This window comes from Triturus cristatus, chromosome 3_1, assembly GCF_964204655.1.
Source record: "Triturus cristatus chromosome 3_1, aTriCri1.1, whole genome shotgun sequence".
Lineage (NCBI taxonomy): Eukaryota > Metazoa > Chordata > Amphibia > Caudata > Salamandridae > Triturus > Triturus cristatus.
In genome coordinates, this window is record NC_140583.1 from 865,530,881 (window position 1) to 865,550,893 (window position 20,013).

Below are 20,013 nucleotides of genomic sequence, written 5' to 3' on the forward strand. Positions count from 1 at the left end.
TAAAGTGGTTACCTCTTTCCACACAGGTCTGACATCACATTGCCCACCTTCTTCCCACCTCCGCACCATTCCAGAGATGACGAGAGTCTCCACCCTCTGGACGCAAAATGTGCGCTGTGCTTTTACCTTGACCGCACTAAAGATTTCCGGGTGGATGATCAAATCTTCGTGGGTTATTTGGGTGCCAAGAAAGGTCGGGCCATGCAAGAACATACCGTCTCTCGATGGGTTGTCCTATGCATTAAAATGTGCTATTTTTGGGTGAAAAAGGAACTTCCAGTAGGACTGCGCTCTCACCCTACTCTGGCGACGGCAGCCTCTACTGCTTTGCGACGTGGAGTCCCGCTGTTTGACATCTGCCAGGCAGCCACGTTCACAAAACATTCCTGCCTGGATAGCCAAGTCCAGCGAGACAACTTTTTTGGACGTCCTGTTCTCCAAGACTTTTTGGTTTGAACTTAATTCTCAGACCTACCTCTGGGGTTGTCATTGCTGGGGTATCCATTCTAAGGTAAGGAATCTATAACGAATGGTCTCTTTCAGATGAACAAGTTACTTGCCTTCGGTAACGTATGTCTCTTACAGATACATCATTAGTTATAGATTCCTTACCACCCCACCCATTCTCCCTGTTCTGTGAACTGACTTCTAGGGATAGGTACTCCCTTCCAGGGCCCTAGTTTTGTGCACTGGTGGTCAGTGTCTCGCAGGGCTCTGCGCTTCTGGTGTGGAAAGTCATGTCAGAACTGACGTCAGTGTGCAGGGCCGGCGTCTAAGTAGACAATGCGACTTCATCCCGGTGACCACGACTCAGACGACTCACGCGGAGTCGACGGACGCCACCTACCGATGCGCAGGGGTACTGCTACAGAAACATTCTCCGGATCCAGTCTGACACCTGGGGATAATTCTATAGTAAGGAATCTATAACTAATCTATATTACAGATACAGCCTTACCAAAGGTAAGTAACTTGTCCTTTTGGCATAAGTTGGTACTAGACTGGATAATCATTTTTTGCTGCTGTTGAACATACTTTGCATTATGAGCCTGTGTTCGTCCCCTATGCTTTCCCTCCCCTGCTACCACCGAGAGTCAAATGCTAAAGGGGTACTTAGCCTAGTTGCTCAGGATCTAAAGTAGGTCGAGCCCCAGGATATTAGGAGTAAATGACCTCAACCTCCACAGTTTGGACCCGTAGCTCCTACTTGCCCCGTGGTCCTCTAAAAAGGGTTCTGACATACACCTGGTCATCCATTTTGCTAGGCACATATCCTCTACTTATGAAATTCTACATCTACCCATACTACTGCAGATATGCATATTTAAATTAAACTTTGAAAATAAAGGTAGTTTTCATAATCCCCTTCTTTCTACCCTATACAATAAGTAACCAACCAGAGCCAAAGTAATCTCCTGGAGACGCTTGATGTGCCGCTTGTGTTTGGTCACAGAGGAAATGTTCTCGCACCCATGATGTTTAAGACCTGCATTATTACTAAGACTCCCAGTTTTCTGTTTTTACAAATAAATACAGGCAGAAAATGCGTTTCCTTTCTGTATTTATTTTTAAAGGCAGGAAAATACCTAAGACAGTACATCTTTTGAACAACTCTCCATGCTGTCATTGATGAATTACAGGCGAACTGTTCATCAGATTGACACTATAGGGAGTTTAAAAAAAACTGTTTGAGATTTCCTTAAATCAATGCAGATTGTGACAAATTTGTTGTAAAATGCTCATTTTCATATAGGTGTATTTTTTGACTATATCTGGCTAATTTTTGTGTTAAGATGACTGGCATTAAAGTATGAGCAAATGTTTTTGGTTAAATGTGGAAATATACATTTTCTGACTTTATTTATTCGCAAAATAAATAGGTTAAGTACTAATTAAATGGCCAAAAAATAAATATGGATAAATAGACAAACGTTAAATATATACCGTAAAACAGTGAAGACTGTTACATAACAGGAGACTGCTCTTGAGTTTTTTTTATTTTTTATGATATAGCTATTTCAGACGCAGCAGTTTTTTTTTTTTTTTGGGCGCAGGTTTTTAACGTATATACAGATATCAGACTCCATCCTGACCAAATCAAAGACGTTACAAGCTGTGGCAAAGTTCACAATTGTCCTACCCGACCCCTCCCTCACCCCCTCCTCTCCAGGGACCGCCAACCCTTACCTGAGTTTCACTCGAGCCCCTCTCGCATGTTTTGTTCCAGTTGCATAACAAGGAGGTTTGATCCTTTATTCCCTTCTCTGCTGAAAATGTTATTCAATCTCTTATCCTACATCACCAGATTCTTGCTCATCCTTGACAGTTTGCCTTCCTCATTATGCTCTTCTTCCAATTCTCTACTTATTTGTTTGCTTCTTATTTGGATTTAACACCCTTCATCTTACTCCTGATCTACTTTGTTTCCACTGGCTGCTTTATGTATTTGATTTAAATTTCTGTTATTGAGTATCAGAAACGTATTAATCCTCTTTTGCCCCAATATCTCTTATGGATTGGCTCTCTCCGGACCTGTCATTTAGTAACCTTTGTTATGTGGGTAAAGATCTCCTGAATAGGCTTGTTCCCTCTTGGCCTGTCTTGTTTTAAATTTTGTTTTGAGACCCAAAATTACTGAATGAGCTACTACCTGTTATATTCATTCCCTTAGTCTTGCATTTACTCAGCGATATTATTATTATTATTTTTTTATTGTATGTTTTGCTTGTTAATTTTGCTGTACTTGTGTTCATGTTCTCGACACATTTTATGTTGAGATCATTCAATGACCTTTTGGATCCTTTAGAATGAATTCATAAATTAGTAATTTATGCACCCGCAAGAGCTCAAAAGTTGGATGATAGGAACACATTTTATAGGATTGCCGCCCTGTAACAGTTGAAGAACTATCCTGAAGGAGCTCTTCTGAGATGGTAGCGTATCACCAAGCTGCTCCTCAATGCATCTTCAACTGAAACCGAAGTTCTGATTAAGGAAAGAAATAATGTGCATACATTTTAGTAACCATTTTCATGACTCAAACTTGTACGATGTTTATAGCACAGCCCTTTGCTATACTTTCCCCTCTGTTTTCCCTGGGGACAACATGACCTCTTGAAGAGGCCTCTTGTATCTCAAATGTCATTGTAAATCTATGTCCAATTTAGTTCAGTCAGGGAGTAAAACAAGACCCAGTCCTGCTGTGATGAATACAGCGCTGCAGAAAGGGAATGACCCAAAAATATTTTTACTTCAGGGTTTATATTACTGAATCAAAAGAAGAGCATCAGACATAAATAATGTGCAGGATAATTTCACAATAAAATCAAAATAAGTATCCAATCTTAGCAATCCATTTCCAGTGTATTTTAACTTTTTTATAAATTGGAGAATACTTATACTCATTGTGTAGGTATGACTTGTTTAGACTTATTTGACACTACATACACTTGCTTCTGGTTTTCCTCAAACTGATTTTGGGCCTAGTTTTGAAATGTGGATTTGACAACACTGCTGCTGTCAGACTTGAAATTACAACTGCACTTCATTCACTTAGCCCTGCTGAAAATAACTCCTTGAACACCAGAATCCGGTCAGAAGTCCTTGTGCTGGAGCAGACACTAAAGAACAGTGAGGTACAATGATCTGAGCACTGTGTCCATGCACCTGCACCCATATAACGTGTTTTTTTTTTTTCTCTCTCTCCCATTATCTATAATATGAGATGTTTATATTACCTAATGGCAGTTGCCACTGGGTAGTTAAAGGTATGTCTGCGTTTCAATAAGAAATGCCTTTTTTGGTTTGCTACTTACTAACTTTGGCGGCATTTGAGAAAACTTTCCAAAAGTGCTCTCTTTTGCCTAGTTTATTTGTGGAAAGTTTCGAGGTGATCCGTAATGTGGGAACCGGGGAAAATGGGGTCCCCAAAATATAAAATACCTATGCATTTTTTATAGACCATTTCTTTTTTTGTTCTTTTTAGTTCCATAGCCAAAACACCTGAATGGAATTACTCCAAATTTGACAAGAAGCTAGATCTTAATCCAGAAAGTGTGCCTAATGTGATTTGGTATAAATCCACTCAGTAGTTTTTGAGAAATTAAGATACAAAAATATTTATATATCTGGGCTGTTTGGTTCGAAGGATTCTTGCAAGGGTCCCGCCAGCTCACCGCTTGGGGGGCTTATTTTTTCTTGGGCCACCCCACTCCCACGGGAGCGAGCGCTACGATTATTTGGCCACAATCCCCTTTCCTAAAAATATATGAGAACTGGGATACCCTTCCCCCAGAGGAAACCCCGCTGGACATTGGCACAAAAAAGCATAAAGCGCATGCTGGCATGTGTGGTGTGTGTGTTTTTGTTTGTTTTGTGATTTTTAAAAAAAATTATTACACTAAGTGTTAGTCGAGACCTGTGGGTCATTACTTGTAAGTATTTGGGGGTGTGGGGGCGGCATGAGTGATGGCTACTCTTGGGCCCCGGAGACTCCATCCCAGGGGCCAAATCTAAATTACATGGGAGGGGGCATGCAATACTTCAGTGTCCCGGGGAATCTACCTCCAGGACAATGTGGTTCCCTCTCCACACTTTCCTCTGCAGGAAACTCAACTTTGTCCCGCCCTGTGGGAGCAGTTACAAAATGCTGCTCCCATCCAGCAGAAGCAAAGGAAAGGTGCTGACTTCCACCAGCACCCACCCCAATGTGCCCTGTAGTGTGGGTGCCCCCGGTGGGCACGCTCCTACAAAAAGCGGCCATCTCCCGCAGGAGAAGAGGGCCCTGTGGACTCTCCTGGCTTCCCCCAACAGACTGCTACAAGCAAGAGGGGCCTCCAATGACCCCTACAGTGTGGGTACCCCGGGTGGGCGCTGGGGCAGCCACCTTTTTTATATAAAAAGTATGGCGGTTGCTTCCGACACTGTGTGCAGGCTAGGGTTGCGCGGCCCTGGGTCTAAAATACTAAATGATGCTTTCCTTTTAGGGATTGATTTATTTAGTAGCCAATTTGGCAGACACTTCATTCATATTAATATTCTGGAAACACAAGTAGCTATGCTTTTCTAAACCAGATTTGTTTTATTGTGGTTTCTATTGGGTGTATTAATGTGATAACCATTTGACTCAACTTTCAGGAAGAGCACTGTTAATATGAACAAGTGCTGCTGCTCAACTGCACGATACTCATTTCATCCTCTTAGCAGAATGAAAAACTGATAAAAACCAGTTCATAGTAGCAAGCACACAAAGTGTGTACTTGCACATTTTTCTCATGTTGTACTGAATTCAGAGTTTGCAGCATGAAATAGAACTCTATGGAACCCAAGTGAAACGATTTAAAACCCAGGAGAGCATTGTACTCTGTAGTGGTCAAATAGCAGTCGCATTTTTCTGCAGATGTCCACTAAATCCTGTGGAAAGGCTTGCTGAGGCCCTTTTCAAGTTATAACGGGGACATTGACTCTGCCACCCTCCTAATTACCCTTTAAGTAACATTAGCCTGTTGGTGATCTGTTTATATATTTTTTCTTTGTAGGCCAGCAAACCTCTACTTGTCCGGGTTAGGCGTATTCAATTGGTTACTGTTGTCTGACATGGGTTTTCTCCTTTGATTCCCTGCTTAATTACTTCATGGATCCTTTTGTAAGTTGCATTACTGTTATGGGGCACCTAGATACAGAAAAATGTCGCTCTGTACAATAAGTAACCAATTGAGTTAATGCAACCGGAACTGCTTCACGGGCTCCATTGAGGCCTACATTTGAAGAAATATATTCATATGAAATAGTCTGTTGCTGCATGCTTGGACAAAATAAATCCCAAGAAAAATAAAAGGTGAAACAAGTAATACGCTAAGACATTTTGCATTGATTCTAATTCTTGGCGGAAATTGCCAGGGCTAGTTTTAAAAAAATGTTATTTATATATTGGTTTTAATTTATAATTTCTTTTGGTGGGGGGGGGGGGCTCCAAACCTTGCAACATGCCACCTGGTTTATTTTTAATTCATTCTGGAGTGTTTAACGTTATTGCGGTTCAATAAAACTCAATCTTATTTTCAGTTTTGATTCTGCATTATTTTCAATACGGTTTAGAATTTCAGGAAACATTTGACACAAGTGATATGATTAAAGCAAAGCATCAAATGACCTGCATTCATTTGATGATGCATTTTGCAGCGACGGCCTTTAAAACTCCTTGCCCTCGCACAGGCTTGGTTAGAATGTCTCACTGATTCTTGCACCTCTTACCTGTTGAACCCCAACCTCAGACTAAAACCCAATGTCCTAAACACCACCACTCTCACGTATGGGTATGGTCTGATCATGTATAGTCCTGCTGATGATTAACTTCATGGGCAAATCCACAACTGCAGAGGCATGCACATGCAGAGAAATAGGCCAAGTGGCTAACGTCCTTTATAAAAATAACTAAAGTAAACCTTTTATTTTAATCTACATTTTATTACCTGTTTTGTCATTTTGTCGAATAACTTCAAATCTTGGCGTATTTTTAATACTCCCTTAAACCATAATCCAAAATCCTGCATTGAAGGAACAGCACCTCCTTAAAGTCTATGAGAAATTACGTATCTCCATGTCTTTGAACAAATCTAGGTTTTCTGTTCTCATAAAGCTAGAAAAACATATTTTATGTCAAGACAGGAGACTAGTATGCATGTGTTTTGAGGCACAAGGTGCAATGGAACATTAATTTAGAGAAGCATTAGTCCGTGAATATGAAGTTTTTTCATCTTATTTGCCTTTCTTAAGATAGGCCTGCTTTCCGTATCAGTCAGCCAGGCCTGTTGGCATGATTCATTCAAAGGCAATCGACCTCTCCCAGAAAAGGAAAGAGGAAGTGCTTTATTGGGAACAACTGTAATTGGACGTACATCGTTATCAATGGTATGAGACTATGAACTGTAAATCAAGCAAGTGCTTATCAAAAAGCATTAAAATCATGAATTAATATTGTTGTTGCTCAGTTAATACTGATGAACAGCCAATCGCGCACTACTAAAGGAGCACAGCACCATGCTTATGCGAGCCGTGCCTTCATTTTCCATTAGTTACAAAGAACAGTGGCTGCTTCCTTAATCCTATCTGTGCTTTTCGGGGTGTGTCATAGGGCACTAAAGGTTTTTAAAGTTACTTTGCCCCAATGTTGACATCAAACTGTCAATGCTTTCAGAGAAACCACTGAAATCATCCATGTAAGCAAATAGCCATTACATGCCAGAGATTCACATTATAAATACAACCTTGTTCAGCCGGAGACATCTTCTGGGGGGAAATTACTCCTCTTGCTTTGAATTTTTAAAAATACAAACAACAAAAGTACAATTTTAAAGAAAGAAGTAGGACTTGCATCTCTCGCTCTCTCATTGTTTGAAAGGCAGAGGAGCTTCAGATTGACTGTTTTGACACGGTCTGCTTCTGATCTATTTTGTAGGATAGCATTAACCAGTGGCCTCAGCGACTATGGCCACTTTTCGAGAATAGACTTGGCACTTTGTTTATTGAGCTCAACTTTGAGAGCATCGGGAAAATAACACAATTTCTACTCTGCGTTTTTTCCCCTCTCCTAGTTGATAGCTCCTAGTTGATCACTTCAACTGCTCACAATGTTCATTTCTGTTGTTGCACATGCAGCAGACCATCTGAATCCTCATACACCAAACGATGCACGTTTGCACTCCCAGGCAAGCTTACTTAACGTGAAATTTGCAGAAAGTGGTCTTTAGTAAAACAGGATTGCTTTTTAGGGAGGCCCAAAATACACCCAGGACTTTCATCAATAATCGACACACCCATGCCACGAGTGCAACTTATTTGATTATCTAATTGTGATAGAAAATTTTACTTTTGAGGTAAATACCGTTTTCAAATTGTTTGTTTCATAACGGATTTTAAGACCGAATTTGAAGCCGTTACTTGTGTGGTTAATAAAAACATGCTTTTGTATTTTTTTTTGCTCATAGTTTTTTCACTCAGAAGGGCTTGTCTTTAAACTTTTAGATTGAGAGCTTTCCTTAGTTTCTCCTTTCCCAGGTCCTCTTTATAATTGTTAATGATGGAATCCCTCCAGCCTGACCCAAAGTAGATGTCTTCTTTAAAGTACCCAACTAGTAAAACTGCATCACCAGTTCTTAAGAATTTCAAAAATGGTCATCATCGCTTTGTGACAGACCTTTGTTAGAGAGAGGCACATATCTAGGGGGAGGGTTATTGGAGAAACATACACATTTGTTTGCAATGGATTTGTTTAGTTTGCTTGGTGTAACACTGTCTGTCACCATATGTGGCACCTTTGCACAACTGACTTTGACAGGGGTGTGGACGTTTGCTCAATATAAACTTCTCTAAGGGGTGGATGGATCAGAAACCTATTCACGTTTATTTCATGTAATGTCATGCAGTGAGGTGACAAATGATGGCGTTATATCAGAGCTTTTATATGAGAGGTTACTTTTTGTAAAGGTTTGTATTCGTTCAAGACTGATTATATCTCCTTTGTGATTAATCCAGACTCTGAACATAAAAGGGCTCAATTTCAGCCACATCTGTGGCTATTCAGAGGCTGAGGATATGCAGAGGTTCTTTTTATAAATGGGCTCTATTTAGGCCAACTTTCTGATCATGGGAGGGCTCTGAAAATGTCGACTCTTTAATTATGCTGATTATAGCGGAGTACGAGATGTATCATCATTCTTATTGGACTGTTGCTCTTTTTCTTACTGTATTTTCTGTTGAATTGTCTTGTGAACTGATGTGGCAAACTTACATTTAAGCATGTGCTAGTTTTGATAAACTATTACTGTACCTCCAGATTATATTTGAATTCCAGTGCCTAAGTTGCCAGCTGAGTCATCAAGATCCATTGCAGTCTGAACTTCACTCTCTGAGCATATGTTGTGATTCTTGGGCAGTTCACCAAATTTTTACTGTACCTCAATTCTTGATTTGCACTCTCAAAAGGATTTACTTGGGGGCAAATCTACTGAGGGGGTGGAAGTGGTAGTTCCAGTGTGGAAAGAGTACACTTGAGGATGCACAAACCAACATGGGATTGCATGTCTGTGAAGGGAATGAACACTTCAAACCATTCTCCTTTCGTATTTTTACTATATAACTAACAAGTCTGCATGCAGACTCCACTCCCCACCCCTAATCCATTGGAAATTTCCTTTTATTATGCATTCAAAGAAAATAGCTAATTACATTACATTTTCAAGGCAAGCAATGTGAGAATCTACAGTGCTTGACTAACTGCAAATTGTATGGAGACAGCCTCTGTTGTCCCATCTTACGATAAGCACAAACGATTAACAGTATGTAATTGTTTTAGCAACCATTCTGTACTTTCCAAGGGCATGGCGAACAAGAAGTCAGTGTGTAAATGTAAAACTCCACAGAAAACGATGTACAAAAATGTCAGACACAAAAATGGCTGAACTCTCTTTCGTATCGTACAACCTTTTCCTCAAACTGCCCTTGAACATAAGTTCAACATTGTCATTGCCTGCTATTACTAACCTACAGTATCAATAGTAGAGAATTCAGATTGTTCCCTAATATCATGATAGTACTTCATTCACAAATATTTTCCATCATAGGGTTGGAGCAGGGAAAAATAAGAAACAAATGAGCCTTTGTTAGAAGGCTAATCTGTGAGGGGAGTTAACACTAATGTTCATTAAATCCTATATTTCTTCATCTTGCATCATAAGCATATTCTGTTGTGGAACATAAACTGGAGGGGGCTTGCAGGTTGAAAGGCACAATGTGCAACACATTGGAAGACAGTTCACACATAGCATCCTAAAACAATCCCACCTATAATCCAGGCTATCCCTAATAGTTTCCAACCCCATGCGAGCAGTACTTCTCTAAACCAACCTGACTTAGTCCAATCTCCAGTATCCTGATGTATCTCCGCATCAATTTTGTGACTTTTTTAAATGGCCAAATGATACATTAGGGGCATTATCTGGTATGTACAGCATAACACTCCCTTTTCTGCCAATAGCATGTCTAAAACCATACGTGTCTGAAGGAAAACAAGATAGCTTGCATTTCTACAGTAATGTTACTGAGAGCAACAGCAGTCTCATTGATAACAGCTTCCACTGCCCTGTAATCGGTGGACCTGAACACTGTTGGCCATGGGACCCCAGAAAGACACCAGGCCCTTCATGGAATCGATGAATTGCTGCAGGGTGGGTTCTGTCTGGTCAACCTCTACTTTCATTTTTATTAAGTCTATGTCTTGGGATAATCTGAGGGTGCGAGGTAAGTGGGAGGGAGAAGAAATGTGATATAGCATCTGCCTGATCATACTTTAAGGAGTCAGACAGAAGCCTGGCTACCACAAACAAAATAGGTGTTTTACAAGACCAGAAATGATGAGGAACTAGTGCAATTTAGTATCACTGTACGGGAGTGTAGGAAAGTGCCCCTTTTGCATGGTTACCTCCCCCCAACACTTTTTGTTTGACATCTGATGGAACCTGCCTTGATGTGCCCTGGGTCCCTGCCATTCGGGCTCCTAGGGCATGTGTTCTTTCCCAAAACTGTACCTTTGTATCCACAATTGGGACATCTCCTCAGGAGGGGGAGGCGAGGTGAAGCGCACATCTCAGTCCCCTCCATCTGGAGGGTGGCATAATAGGGGGTGTACCCACCCCAAGGAAGGGACCCTTTGGTCCTGACCTGCGCACCCCCTTTTAATGCCCGTAAATCTAGTATTTAGGGGCCACCCTGAACCTTGCCGCCTCCGATTTGAGGAGGAAAGAAGGACCCAGGAGCCATGCTGACTTAGGAAGAAGAGGACACCTACTGCTTTGGCCCCAGTCCTACCACCCTGTCTGCCTCTGACCTGCCTACAGCAAAGATCCCGGTGTGTCCAGGAGCCTCCCAGAGCCCGGAGGACCTACCCTGCAACCTTCTACCAGACCGTGTCTCCCATGAGCACCGGATTTGCTCAAGCCAAGACTCGCCCACAGTACCTGGATTCTGGCGACTCAGATTCTGCACCACACTGCACCTGACGCCCACAGTGAAAGTTCCAGTGGCCCAACACCTTGAGGAGGTCTCCCAAGCGATCTAGACCTGGGATCTGGTGATCCCTGACCTGAAGCTCCAAGACGACACCTGCAGCCTCAGGCTGAAGGTTCCCACCTCAACTGGAGCTGGTAAGAAAACCTGATGCCAGAAGACACCCCTGCACCCTACGCCCCATGGCCTTGGGTGGCCCAAGCAACTGTGTCCAGGCATTTCCCAAGAATCCAGCTTACCTTTCCAGCCAGTGGTCTCCTTCAGGAAGTCTCCACGCAGAGCCTGCAGTAACTTTGCTGAACCGAAGGTCTCCATTGAGATTCACAGGGGCCCGATGTCTCCTTGGTACACTGCACCCGGCCGCCCCTGTTCCGCTGATTGTTGTCCCCTGCAGTGCTGATCTTAACCCCAGGAGCTTTGTCCTACACCAGAGTGACTTGCTTGTAAGCCGTCCCTAACCAAAGGCCCCTTAGCCCAATTGGCTAAGATTGGGCCCCTGCACTCTGCACCTGGCTGTCCAGGTGCAGCTGGTGGTGCAATTAGAGTGCCTAGCTAGACCTTGGGGAACCTTTGTCCTAACCCCCAAAGCTCCCACTTGTAAGAAGTTTACTTACTTGTGAAACCGATAACCATTTTTCTCCCATAGCAACCCAAATAATGAGATTTTGTGCCTAAAAACTTTGTGTTGAACTGTTTCGTATGGAGAACACAGTAACTGAAGCCAAAAAAAGTATTCCTTAACTTGTATTGTGAGATCCTTGGGTCTAGGCATACCACCCCCAGTACTCTGCGTAATCTAAAAGTAATCAAGAAGAATTCGAAATTTAATTACAGTGTAACATAACCGGCTTTTTAAAAACCATACCAACCTGTAACAACTGCAAATCCATTCCCAATTGCATTTCTGTGTAAAGGTTTACAATTGAAAGTGTGTTTTACCTACCTGTACCAAGTGCTGCTTGGTTCTAGAAATAAAATACCAGTATAACTTTTTTTATACTTACCCAATTGGTCTGGATTCTGTCGGAGTGTGTGTAATCGGTCCTTGAGTAAGTGAATACAATAAATGCTTAACACACCCTCTGGATAAACCTAACTGCTCGCCCACACTAACCCAGACAGCTATTGGTCATTAGCTAATTTAGCCTCTGCTGTACCTCTTAGGACTCCCTGGACTCTGTGCATGCTATACCTTACGTTGGTATAGTATGTACAGAGCCAGGTTCCTACAGGGAGCAAGTACTATTCCCAACAGCGAGGGGCCCTTCATCTTGAACACAAAAGGGGTCTGTATTGGCATGCACGGGTATGGGGAGCATAGCCACCTTGGACATCTTTCTCTCATTAAAGGAAAATACCATAGAAGAGTTGTTATAGCAGGTGAATTCTTCCCCTCCTCAATGGTGCCATAGATCCTAACAGCATTTAGCCAGCATAGTTAATAGAGGTATTCCCTAAACAGGCTCTGTACAGTCTTTATTAGTGAATTTGATATAGAATGCATAATTCAATTCCCACCAGGCACTGCTAGACCCATTGTAGGATAAAGGTAGGGGAAAAAGTTGCCTTCCTGTCGACTGATGACTGCAGGAAACCATATATCCATCAATTATTATATCCAAGATGGCCATTATGTAAAACCTGAATTAATGTGGTGTTCACATAATGCAAGCGTTGTGCTTGCTTATGAGGAGCGAGGGTAATGTGATGATGCTCTGGTATTGGTGTGGTGACTGGTGGCAATGGCTTGGCGACTGGGTGGTTTTGTTCTAACCACCAGAACAATCCTAGAATTCCTAATATCAGAAGGCATAGAAACACCGCAATTTTCGCTTTCTTGGTCTAGAATTGTTGTAACGTAATAGGAATACCAGATACTGGAGTCTTCTTCTACTGCCAGAGATCAGAGAGTGACCTCCTAAACGGTCTCAGTTCAGTACTCCTAGTCTTACCTATAATCTATTTGTGTATTATTTATTTATTTATAAATATATATTGTTTTTTTATATAGCGTGAACATGACCCAAGAGGGTATCGGAGCTCTTTACATAACATCTTTCAGATACATTAGAAGGTAGAGGGTAATGTACATACACTCAATTAACAGGTAGTGTGGTAGGTAAGATAACATATATTGAGAACCAGTACCGTCTTAGGATGTGAGTTTGTTCATTGGAAGCATTTTCACATCTTTTTTGAAGGAGGACATCTGGTGGCAATGAATTCCAAATCTTCGGTGCGATATCGGAGAAGGCTCTGCAGCCTGTTCTTTTTGTGGAATGCTTGTGGTTTCAGTAGTAGTGAGCTAGCGCTTTGTGAATGTCTGCAATCTACAGACAGCTCTAGCTTTTGTGCTAAGTAACTGGGGGTTTTGGTGTGAAGGGCTTTAAGGGTCATGCAGGCGATCTTTGGGTGTATTCTAAGGTGGCCAGTTCAGTGCGTTTAAAGTCGGAAATGGTTTTTATTTTGTTCCGGAGACCAGCCTGGCCGCGGCGTTGAGGCCCTCAGCGGGGCCAGCTTGTATTTGGGAAATAGAGTGGTGCTTCCTTAATCCAACCTTTAGTAACACCAGGGCTTGTACCACCATTTTTAACTTGACCGGTGGGCGGAAGGGTTTAAGTTTCCTTAGGATATTCATCTGATTACATACAAATACCTGTTCTTGATGAGCGTCTCATAGTTCTACTAATACTTGTCTTTATGCGCAGACCGTTCTTTTTCCTACCTATCCTTTCCTTGGATAGATAACCTTGTTTCCGCAGGCTTCTTAAAAAAAAAAAAATATATATATAATAATAATCCAAAGCTTCTAACTGCCAGAAGCAAAGTAACATGGCTAAGACATCCTAAAAATCCCTATCTAGTCTACCAAAGAACATCAAGAGTTCCCATTCTCCTTTGCTTCAAAGCCTCAGTGGCAAGCTTATGTACAGGTTCGGACATTGGTGGTTTTGACCACCAGCGTGGGTTGCTATCTATCCAGAGATAGACTTTGATTGAAGAAACTATCATTCTTGACCACTCTAGCTCTCAAATTGTACCTATGCCAATCACATTCTGGATGGTCAAACAGAGGTATTGATATCCATTCGGGCTCAACGGGAGTGAGGCTGATCAATCGATGTGCTGCTACGTCAACCAGTTCACCATCACTAAAAGGTACTTGCTGTGGAAATTGTTCACATTCAAAATCTCTTCCTTTACCCATTGATCATAGGGCAAAGGCAATGGCATGTATCCAGCGATTATGGCCAGTGCACTTAACAGCTGTCTGGGTGGCAAGTAGCACTTGCCCTTTCCAGCAAGGCTCAAGCCTGGATTTTCTTTGAAGTTGCGGGTCACAATCCAAACTTCGGGCCTCAATATGTGTCCGGATCCTTCAGGGCGAGGTGGGAGACTGGCCTGGACCTGTTGATTAATGCGATGCAGATCTTTAGTCGGTTGTTCACAATAGTCAACCAGCAAGGGATATAACTATTCAGACCATTTCTTTTGTGTAGGTAAATCCCAGTACTATGAAGTCCATCTCAAGGCTCTCAATTGGGAGGTCTGGTGGGGCAAAATGTCCTGGTAGTGCAACAGTGCCTTTACCCACTTTGTTCATTGCACAAATCATTTCTTGACCAAAGAGGCAGCTGTTTTGGCTATCAAGGGATTCCACCAAACATCATTTAAGGTTGTAATTATTCCCTTCGCTCAGATATGTGCAGGGTTTTGAGCCATCGCGACAACTGCGTTGATGCAACAATTTGGGAGCATCCATCTGCGCTTCTCTGACCATTCTACCCAACATCCAGTAACCTCTAATCTACCATACGTCTGCCATGTTTATCTTCTGTGGTAGCTTCCTGTTGTATCTCTCTAACACATTCTAAGGTATTGTTGAACATCGGTACTTCAGGGACCCATCTAGCTGGTCCTGCAACACACATTAGACTGTATTCAGATCTGGCTGTTTGCTTGGCTGTTTCATCTGCAAAAGCATTTCCCTGACCTATCTCTTTAATAGCCTCTTTATGGGCACTGCATTTAATGATTGCAACTTGTTTTGGTAACACTAATGCATTTAACAATGTTGTATTTTAGTACAGTAAGACATTAAAAACCCTCTTTCTTTCCATAACGTCCAAAATGAGTGTGCAACGCCAAAGGAGTACTGACGTTTGGTATAAATATTTACAATCAGATCTTTACTCTGAGGCTTGTGCTGACATCTGAAGTATTTCACACGACTACCACTGTCTTCAAAGTGGTGATGGCATATGAATGAATGAATGAATGAATTCAGACTTATACCGCGCTACTAAGCCCAATGGGCGTCAAGGCGCCTAACCAAATAAAGCTAACTGAGTAGAAAGATGAAGGAACTTACTGGTAGGCCTTTATAAAGTACCAAGTCTTAAGAGCTTTCCTAAAAAGGGCCAGAGAGGGTTGGGACTTAATCTCCAAAGGGAGAGTATTCCATAGTAGCGGGGCAGCGACGGAAAAAGCTCTGCTACCCCATCTGACCTTCTTGGAGCGAGGGACTACCAACTGATTGGAATCTGAGGAGCGAAGACGCCTACTGGGATTGTAGCGGGTCAACAAGGACCCCAAAGCGTCTGAAGGGCCCGCCAGAAGAGCTCTATAAGTAAGGCAAAGAAGTTTAAAAGAAATCCTAAAATGGATAGGAAGCCAATGCAGGTTCTTCCTGGCCATTGTTACGGAAGAGTCCTTTGGGAGTGCCAAAACAAATCTGGCGGCCGCATTCTGCACAACCTGAAGGCGCTGGATAAGGTACTTATTAGACTCCACATACAATGCGTTACAGTAATCTAACCTAGAACCTACCACGGCAATCACGGTCTGCTTACGTGCCTGAGGGGACAGATAATGAAGGATTCTTTTAAGAATCTTAACTCCCCAACAAGTGGCCACCGTCCTGTTGACCTGAAGATTCATGGACGGCGAGGTGTCAAAAATGACGCCGAGATTCCTAGCCGATTGGGAAGGAGTGGGGCAAGTACCTAAAGATATAGGCCACCACTCACTAGAACAGATGTCCTGGTCCTTACCGAAGACCAGGACCTCTGTTTTGTCGGCATTCAGTTTTAGGGAGTTTAGAATCATCCACTCCGCCACCATCTGCATGCAAGATCTGAAGCCAGACGCAGATACACTAACAGAGTGGGCTAGGGACACCATGATTTGCGTGTCATCGGCGTAGGACACTACCTCCATCCCCTGCTATCTTACTAATCTAGCAAGGGGGGCCACATAGATTTTGAATAGAGTCGGACTTAAGGCCGACCCCTGGGGCACCCCACATTGCAAAGATTTAGCAGGGGAGAGGAACTCTCCAAGCATGACTCTTTGCTCTCTAAGATGTAAAAAAGAGTCAAGAAGACTTAAAGCCGGTCCTGCCACCCCTGCCTCCCTTAACCGAGATGTTAAAGTAGTGGGAGACAGGGTGTCGAACGCTGCAGTGAGATCCAACAGGACCAAAACAGTCGTCTGACCAAGATCAACCTTACGACGGATGTTGTTGACCACCATAGTCAGGGCAGATTCTGTACTATGAGATTTCCTGAATCCATGCTGAGAACTATCTAGGAACTCCGAGGAATCCAGAAAAGTGGATTGGTGGAGGTTTAGGTGGGCTTCAAGCATCTTTGCGGGAGCAGGTAACAGGGATATAGGTCTAAAATTCTTCAACACTCCAGGATCGAGGGAAGATTTTTTAAGAAGACGCTTCACTATGGCCTTTTTCCAGGCCGAGGGGAAAATACACTGGGCCACGGCCCCATTCATAACTTCCAGCAACGGAGGCAAGAGGATATCCCTGCAGTCCTTTAGAACTTTCAGGGGACAGGGATCCACAGGAGATGCAGACTTAGTCCTGTCTAACAGGAGATTAAGCCCCTCCAGGGAGAGCAGCGGAAAGTGCGTGAGAGTCTTATTTGGATTTCTCATCCATGATTCTGAGACCTTAATATCGAAAAGGGTGAGATCTAACGTCTTCCTCTGAGTTTCTAAGGCAAGGTGAATGTCCGAGATTTTCTTATAAAAGAACTCGGAGACGTTATTACATAGCTCCTGTGAGCCCACAACTGGATCAGGTACCTGAAGGGAACATAGAGAGTCCACGATCTTAAACAGCTCTTTGGACGAGGAAAGAGAGGTCGTCGGGTTCGAGAAACTCCTGCTTCTCTTTGATCACTCTAGCTTTATACTCTCGTAGCGTCAATTTATGATCCTCTCTATCAGAGGGATCCCACGACTTACGCCATTTTCTCTCCTTAGTTCTACAGGTTTGTCTTAAGAGTCTTAAAGGCTCCGTGAACCAAGGCGCTGAGGGTTTCCGCCGAGCCACATACCGCAAAGAGGCGGGGGCTAGCGCATCAACCGCTGTGGTAATAGAATTGGCAAATTCTTGAGCTGCCTCATCCGCATCTCGCGAAGACTAAGTCTCAAAGCCTCTTAAAAAAGGAGCAAGGGCTTGATTAGTGATATTCCTATATCTTCTTTTCAGACCTCTATTACTGGTGGCAAAATTACGGGGCTCTTCAGCAGAAGATGCAAATTCAAGGGGAACTGCCAAATGGTCCGACCAGGCCAAAGGCATGGGGGAACCAACAGAGTCTAGAATCGTTGGTGAAAACCCCATCCAATATATGACCAGCCCGATGGGTTGAACTTTTTACCAGCTGAATGAACTCACAGGTTTCCAGCGAGTCCATCAACTGAGAGGTGTCCTTGGATCCCAGATCGTCCAAATGGAAATTTAGGTCCCCAAGAATGGTAATATGTGATTTGCCAAAATAGGGCTCCAGAATTCGAAATAACTCGGAGCAAAAGCTGGCTCTAGGACCAGGTGGTCTATAAACAAGAATGCCAGTAAAAGAGACTGTGGGAGAACAGGAAATGCGGAAATACAGAGCCTCAAAGGAGTCCGAGGGCTCAGACAGGTTTTTTATAGAACAGAAAAATGAAACTTTACAAAGAATTGCCAACCCTCCCCCTCTACGTCCTGATCTGTCCTGTCTATATAGCGTAAAACCCTCAGGTATTGCCAATATTAAGTCATGACCAGAAGAGTCGGATGCCCAAGTTTCCGTCACGAATACCCAATCAGGTTGCCTATCGTTCACAAACTCGTGGAACGCTATGTTATTCTTAATAAGCGACCTAGCATTAATCAGGAAACCCTTTCTAAGTTGAGTGACAGTCTGCGATCATGAAGAGGTTTGAGGTGTCGTCCTACAAGAGGAAGAAGGACGAAACATCACCCCACAAGTAAGACAAGTAGAAGAACGTCGCAAGTCCTCCGGAGACGAGCAAAGATGACACGCTAAAGGCAATGGTCTAAGACCTAGCATCTCCCGTAGGGAATATTCCCTCACTACATGTTGAAAGTGTTGAGGGATAACCGGGTCCGGCCCGACCAACAGCCCGACCTCAGCGCGGACGGGCGCAGGCGGGCTGAACTCAGGCGTAACTCCGGCGGAAGAACGGTGACCCCGCTGCGCGAATCCGCTGCGCGTCTGCATGACTCCCTTTTAAAGAAGTCTATCGTCCTTCGGACAGCTAGAGCGTCCGCCCTACACGCTGGCGCCGGCAGGCGTCACGGAACCCTCCCAATATGGCCGCCTAACGTCCTAAGTAAGACAGGGAAGTGGGCCCGCCCAACAGCGGTGAGTCACAGAATTATTGTGCAAGCAAGGGACCGAAATTTAAAATCGGGGTATAATTCTAAACGTAAATTTTAATTAAATAGCAAAACGAGGAAAATTTAAAAAGGCAATAGCCAGCAGTTCTAATCACCAAACGTGCTATACGCGCTAAGCACTGTGCTCAGATGAGACTAAAAATCGGTTAGCAATGGAGAGCGAACAATTTACCTCCCTTTTAAAGACGTCTATCGTCCTTCGGACAGCTAGAGCGGTGTTTGTACTGCCTGGTAATTTGAAACATGAACCATCCACAAACCACTCAGATATGGGAGTATCTGGCGGATCCAGCCGTCCCTTGGTCTCTTGTTCAGTGGTGAACACACCATCATGGTGTTCTTCCCCTGAATCACTGGGGAGGTGTAGTATTGTGGCCTGGTTCAAAACATCGATTTGGAAAAAAGGGGGTGGTGATGGACAGAGTTTCTGAATGATGCAGAATACTCTTACCAAGTCAAGAGATCATGGTTTTAATCCATCACCGTTTTTTAGCTCACTGCACCATCCCAGCTCAGAACCTGGCTACATGCAAATTAGTCTGAACCTGTCCCAGTGCATGATGGGAACAGGGCAAACCAAACTAGCAAGCCAATTCTTATACTGGGAAGGAAACAAGCTTCCGGGGACCAGTTTCTGGCATCACAGCCTTCGTCGGCCCGGCTTGCCTGAATCCTGATGGTGCAATGAGCAAGGGACTCACGTCTGAGCATACCCTCCCACACTGAGTGTGGATAAAATCGATTTGGGAAAAACATTGCAACATTTCTGAATGATATTTAAACGTGCACTGGTCAAGTGTTGGGTCTGAGTTTTGTTAAGTAGCACGTCAACGGCGTGCGGCACCATAACTGTCAAACTGTGACCTAGAATATACATTTCAGATTGTCTGACTGCAGCAGCTGCAACTCCGCGCAAACATTTTGGCAAAGCCTTTGTTGCTGGATCCACTGCCACCCCCATGGGATTGTGCCAAAACAGACAACGCACAGTTATCTTTTTCTTGCACAAACTAGTAGAATTCCTTAGCATAATTGGGGGTTACCCATAGCAGGCGCATTGCATAAAGCCTTCTTTAGTTGTTGAAAAACATGCTAACACTATTTGTCCACCAATATCCTTAGGTGTTAGAGCAAGCAAATGTTTTGCAATTAGAGAGAAGTTGGGTATCCATTGTCTGCAAAAGGAAGTCATACCTTTAAAGGCACGAACATAGGATTGGGTCTGGCAACATTTCAATTTCTGT

General features: G+C 43.3%; 1 protein-coding gene across 10 annotated transcripts in view; it reads left to right on the forward strand.

Annotated features, from left to right (window-relative positions):
* TLK1 (tousled like kinase 1) overlaps positions 1-20,013 on the forward strand; it is a 967,987-nt gene that overhangs the window by 342,580 nt on the left and 605,394 nt on the right. For 2 of the 10 annotated variants that reach the window (XM_085645314.1, XM_085645317.1), the window contains exon 2: positions 3,557-3,635. The exons of the other annotated variants lie outside the window; for them this stretch is intronic. The gene's annotated coding sequence lies outside the window, so the exon portion shown is untranslated. The remainder of the gene's footprint in view (positions 1-3,556; positions 3,636-20,013) is intronic. 10 annotated transcript variants of the gene reach the window in all.